A 6,399-nucleotide genomic window follows, 5' to 3' on the forward strand; every position below is an offset into this window, starting at 1 on the left:
ATATTTTGTCTGACTTGCTGACCAAGAGGCCTCATTAGTACTGAAAACTGCTAAACAGTGAAGATAAGGTTAACACATGTTTTTAAAACTAATTTCATTTGATATTCTACAGGCTTATCTTAAATTACTGAAGCTTATCCCTATTGTCTAAATCTTTCTATTTTGAGATTGGACAGAGGATTTCACTCTGTTATAGCAAGAACTGTAGTGGTTTGGGGACACCTGGCTCTGTGGTTGAGTGAATACCCCTGGCTCAGGGCATGATCCCGCGGTCTCAGGATCAAGTCCCACATCGGGCTCCTTGCCTGGAGCCTGCTTCTCCCTCTGCCTACATCTCTGCCTTTCTCTCTCTGTGTCTTTCATGAATAAATAAATAAAATCTTAAAAAAAAAAGCACTGTAGTGGTTTGGTTCTCCTCCCCACCCAGCATCACCAAATCAAAACCCAAAACAAGCAAACAACCAAAAGCAAAAACATGTATTATTCAATTTTCAGTTTGTATCCACGTCCAGATGAAGATATTGTTAGCGGTATCATAGTAGGCTAAGTGGACATCCTGGCTGGGTTTTTATTTATTGCATCTTAAAAGACCCAATGATGTACTGGTTTTATGAGCTGGAAGGTTCTGTTGGGTAGAGATTTGAACAACCTAGGACCCACCCTATATTGCTAAATATAGCAGTGAATACAAGGGGTTGATTTGATTTTATCTTCCTGTCTTAGTGGAATATGTGACACAGGGACTCAAAGTAAATATGCATATTCAAATATAACCAATTAAACACAGTGAAGTAGCATCCATATTTATTGTCCACTAGTATGAGCAAGTCATGGATAGACTACAGAGGTGACACAGGCCTTACGATGGAACCGACCCCAATGTAAGGTTAAATACTAGTGTCTCAAGACACACATAAGATAGGTCGAAGGAGGTTGGAAAAGTACACTGTAGTGGAGGTGGAATTTGAGATTGATTTAGAAGGAGGGTTAGGATTTTTATGGCAGTGATGAATGGGAGGACATTGCAATAAAAGAAAATTGTATGAACAAAACCATGGATGTGGGGGAATGTAGCTTAGGGATATGTACATCAGATTGGCTAAGTTGGAGAGATACCTGGAAGGGTAGATTGAAGCCAAAAGTGAGATGTCTTGAATGCTATGGTCAGAAGTGAACTTAGTAGGCAGTGTGGAAGCTTTGAGAATTTTGGGCAGAGAAATTGCAGACCAAATTTTGGGCAGACCAAATTTTTGGTCATGCTTAGGATTTCATAAGTAGGATGGGTTAGAGTTGAGAAGACTTGGAGTTGAGGTCATTGTAATGATCTAGGCTTGAGGATATTGTAAAAAAAGAATAGCAGGGAGGTGAAGTGGGAGGACCAAAGAAGAAAGGACCACAAGGGACAACAAATGCAGTAGTTTTATGGGTCTCAGACCACGTGAGGAGGGAAGTGAGACCAAACTGGGAGTGATGAAATGAAAACATTATAAAACTAAGACCAGGCTGTATGGGAAAAGTGGGTCCTGTGGGGGTGGTATATGGGCGTCCTATTATAGTTCAAATGGAGAAAGCTAATATTTACAGAACATTTGCCATATGTCAGCCATTCTTCTAAGTGCTTTATAGGGAGCATCCCGTGGACCTTGGTTACAGTGAGGTGCATATTCTTATGATTCCCTGACACTTAGATAAGGTAAGACACTTGCCTAAGGTCACAGAGGGAGAAAGTGGTAGAGCCAGGATTGAAACTCAGCTCCTTATTATTGCTTGTATGGTGTTTGAGGATTTACAATCAAATAGTCACACATGATCTCACTTCATATGCAATCAAATTAAATTTGTGTGTGTATGTGTATGTATTTATATGTAAATGTATCTGTGTATATAACCATCATCATTATTATTTGCTTTTTATTAATTTGCTTAACCTCTTAAAAATCTTAGATTAATGGTATTAACATTATGGAAAGGGAGATTTTCCACTTTGCATCCTGCTGATGACAGGACTTTGTTGATGACATGGTGGGGTTGTTTAGAGATCTTCTGATTAAAAGTGCCATGGGACTGCCCAGAATTTTCATTACCTAGTAATTTTTGTAGTGATGTGTTTCCCCTCCACAGATGAATGAGCTTCTTTTATTACAGCCTTGCCTGGAGGCAAAAACATTTCCCCGTTAATGCACTGATCCTCATCATTTAAACTGGCTTGGTAGAGACAACAAATAATACTCTTTTTTAGGACTCAGCCTTACAATATAACCATAGCTAAGAAATGGGGACAAGTCCTCCTCTCTATTTTTAGTTACCTAGTTCAGACAAGAGGGTGATTCTTTAAAATCTGAAGCAACATCTGGTCTAAGAGGAAAAGCTCAAGATAGGCCAAGTGAACTAATTAAAAAAAGGTTTTTGTTTGTATAAATGTATGTGCACATATCTGTATTTACGAAGTGATACCAATTAGTCTTCAACCTTTTCGTGGCCATCTCTTCCTTGTTCCAGGCCTGAAATCAAGGTGATAATAACCCTAACACTGGAATGTTTTACAACTCCTGCTATCTTCTGATTGTACTTTTTTTTTCTTAGTGGTCTTGCAATTGAAGTGTCTAATAATTACTGGGATTGTAGAGTCAATGAAACACAGCAGTGTGCTGTTTATTTTTCTGGCTAAGAGTTATTGTGTTCTTATGTGCCAGGACAGCCCTAGCCCTAAGGAAAAAGACTGAAGATACAGTTTGTGACGTTGCTTCCATTCCAGTGAGAGAGAGTAAACTGTTGGTGTCAATGCAATATGAGAATCATTATGTCTCAATAATGGACATCCAGAAGAGCACATGGAAGAAGCTCCTATCTTAGCCTTGGGAAGACTAGAATATATGGAGGCGAAGGGTTTCTACTTTATTCTTTTAAAATTGGCTTCTTAGTTGAATGGTGCTATTTTTCTCACTCTTCCTTCACAATGTTGGCAGCGTAAGAAAGACATGGTTTCCACATGAACTAGCTTCAGAGGAGTTTGGTAGTTTCAGAGACTTTCTACAGCAGTGGTTAATTTTTTATTCAGTTCTTACTCTATAAAGTTGCCTGCCTGACACAGGAAGAGAAAGTAACTGTGGGTTGGGAAATCATTCCTGGGTATTTTTTTAAAGATTTATTTATTTGAGAGAGAGAGAGAAAGAGAGAGAGAGAGAGAGAGACTGCACATGCACAGGTGCGAACTGAGGGAGGAGCAGGGGGAGAAGGAGAGAGAGAATCTCATGCAGACTCCTCGCTAAGCACAGAGCCTGACGCAGGACTCCATCCCTGAAATCATGACCTGAGTCAAAACCAAGAGCTGGACGCTCAAGTGACTGAGCCACCCAGGTGGCCCATTCCTGGGTATTTTTGACTAAAAGTTCGTTTTCTAAAAAGGAAGGGAATACAAGGCCTATCTTGCAGTTGACAACTGCATTGCTTTTTATAATAGGCCATTTTTGCTATTAGACAGAGAAGTGGTAACCAAGACTTCCCTAGAGTCTACGCTTGACTGTCACTGCTTTTTAGGGTCTGAGTAATACCAGTTTTGTCAGTCATCCTTCTGTAAGATGTAGTTCCTTGATACTCATACTTACAAGAGCCTGATGTATAAATCAGAACAACTGTTTAGTTGTCAGCCTTGAAATTGTCAGGGTAGGGCTTACTAAGCCACGTATTTTTGCCACAGGAAAATTATACATAAAGAGAAATGATAACCAGAAAACTGGTTGGAGAGTAAAGATTCAGATGGGGCACTTGGGTGGCTAAGCAGCAAAGTGTCTGCCTTCAGCTCAGGTCATGATCCCAGGGTCTTAGGTTGAGTCCTGCATTGGGCTCCCTGCTCAGTGGGGAGCCTGCTTCTCCCTCTGCCCTTCTCTCTCTCTGTCTCACATGAATAAATAAAATCTCAAAATATGACTCAGAGGAAGGAGGCTACATTTTTAATTGTAGTAAAATATATAACATAGAATGTATAATTTTAGTTATTTAAAAATATACAGTTCTGTGGCATTAGGTATGTCCATAATAATGTGCACCTGTCACTATCATCCATCTCCAGAACTCTTCATCTTCTGCAACTCAGACTCTATATTCATAAAACAGTAACTTCCCATTCACTATTCACCCTTCTCCTAATCCCCTGGCAACCACCATTCTACTTTCTGTCTCTATAAATTTAATGATTCTCAGTACCTTGTATAAGTGGAATCACACTTTTGCATCCAGCTTAAATCACTCAGCATAATGTCCTCAAGGTTCATCCATGTGGAAACACGTATCAGCATATCCTTCCTTGTTAAAGCTGAATAATATTCCATCATATGTATATGCCACATTTTGTTTACACATTCATCTGTCAATGGGGTTTATGTCATTTCCACCTTCTGGCAACTGAGAATAATGCTGTTATGAACATGGGTTTACAAATATCTCTTCAAGACTCTGTTTTCAATATACCCAGAAATGGAGTTGCCCTATCATATGGTAATTGTCTTTAATTTTTCAAGGAACTGACATACAGTGTTTTACAGTGGTTGTACCACATATTCCTACCAGCAATGCGTAAGGGCTCCAAGTTCTCCACATTCATGCCACAACTTGTTTCTAAAGTTTTTGTTCATTTGTTTTGATAATAGTTATTGCAATGAGAATAAGGTGATATCTTATTGTGGTTTTGATTTTCATTTCCCTAATGATTAGTGATGTTGAGCATCTTTTCATGTGCTTATTGGCTGTTTATGATCTTTGGAGAAATGCCTATTCAAGGCCTTTGCCTATTTTTAAAATGGAGTTATTTTTTGTTGTTGAATTAGTGTCCTTTGATGTACAAAAATTTTAATTTTGACAAAATCCAATTTATCTATTTTTTCTTTTGTTTCCTGTGCTTTTGTTGTCTCAAGAAATCATTGCCAAATCTAATACCATCAAGTTTTTTTCTATGTATTCCTCTAAGAGTTTTATAGTTTTAGCACTTATGTTCAGGTCTTAATCCATTATGAGTTAATTTTTGTATGTGATGCAAAGTAAAGGTTCAAATGCATTCTTTTGCATGTGGATGTCTGATATTTCCAACACCATTTGTTGAAAAGACTGTCCTTTCCACAGTGAATGGCCTTGGTACCCTTGTGAAAAATCATTTCACCATATATGTGAGGGTTTATTTCTGGGCTCTTTTATTACATTTCATTGGTTTATTTGTTTGTTTTAATGCCAGTAACACACTGTTTTGATTTCTGTAGCTTTGTAGTAGGTTTTGAAACTAGTAAGCATGAGACATCCAAGCTTGTTCTTCTTTTTCAAGATTGTTTTGGCTATTTGGGGTCCCTTGAATTCCATATGAATTTCAAGATGGATTTTTTTTTCTATTTCTCCAAAAAAAATTGTTTGCATTTTGTTAGGATTTGCAGTGAATCTTTAGATTTCTTTGGATAGTATTGACATTTTAACAATAGTGGGTCTTCTAATCCATGAATACAGTTTATCTTTCTACTTATTTGTGTCTTCTTTAATTACTTTCAGCAATGTTTTATAGTTTTCAGTATAAAAGTTCTTTGTTTCAGGCTGTTTATCTCCAATTTTGATTCTATTGTAAATAAAATTGTTTTTTTAATTTCCTTTTCAGATTGTTCACTGTTGGTGTATAGAAATGCAAATGATTTTTGTCCATGTGCTTTGTGTCTTGCAATTTTGTTTAATTTATTTATTACTTATAATGGTGTGTGTGTGTGTGTCTGTGTGTGATCTTTATGGCTTTTACATATAAGAATATATTATCTGTGAACATAGATAATTTTACTTCTTCCTTTCCAATTTGGATGCCTTTATTTCTATTTCTTCTCTAATTGCTTTGGCTGGAACCTCCAATGCTATTCAACAATACTTAGTTGGATAGAAAGGCAAAAGTTAACATTCTTGTCTTGTACCTGATCTTAGAGGATAAACTTTCAGTCTTTCACCATTGTATATGGTGCTACCTTTGAGTACAGTGTGAGGTGTTTTTGTTTTGTTTTGTTTTGTTTTTTCAGTGTGAGTTTTTTATATATGGACTTTATTGTGTTGAAGTACTTTCCTTCTCTTCCTACTCTATTGTGTATTTTTATCATGAAAGAATGTTAAATTTGGTCAGTGCTTTTTTTGCATCAATAGATCTAATCATTTTTTCCTTTACTCTGTTAATTTGATGTGTTATGGTGATTGATAGTTTGTGTATTGAACTATCCTCACATTCCAGGAATAAATCCCACTTGGTCATCATGTAATCTTAACATGTGGTTGCATTCTGCTTTCTAGGATTTTGTTGAGTTTTGCATCAATAGTCCTCAGGGATATTGGTCTCTAGTTTTCCTGTTACATCTTTGTCTAACTTGGGTGTCAGAGTAATGCTGGCCA

The sequence above is a fragment of the Canis lupus genome, chromosome 5 (genome assembly GCF_048164855.1).
Source record: "Canis lupus baileyi chromosome 5, mCanLup2.hap1, whole genome shotgun sequence".
Classification (NCBI taxonomy): domain Eukaryota; kingdom Metazoa; phylum Chordata; class Mammalia; order Carnivora; family Canidae; genus Canis; species Canis lupus.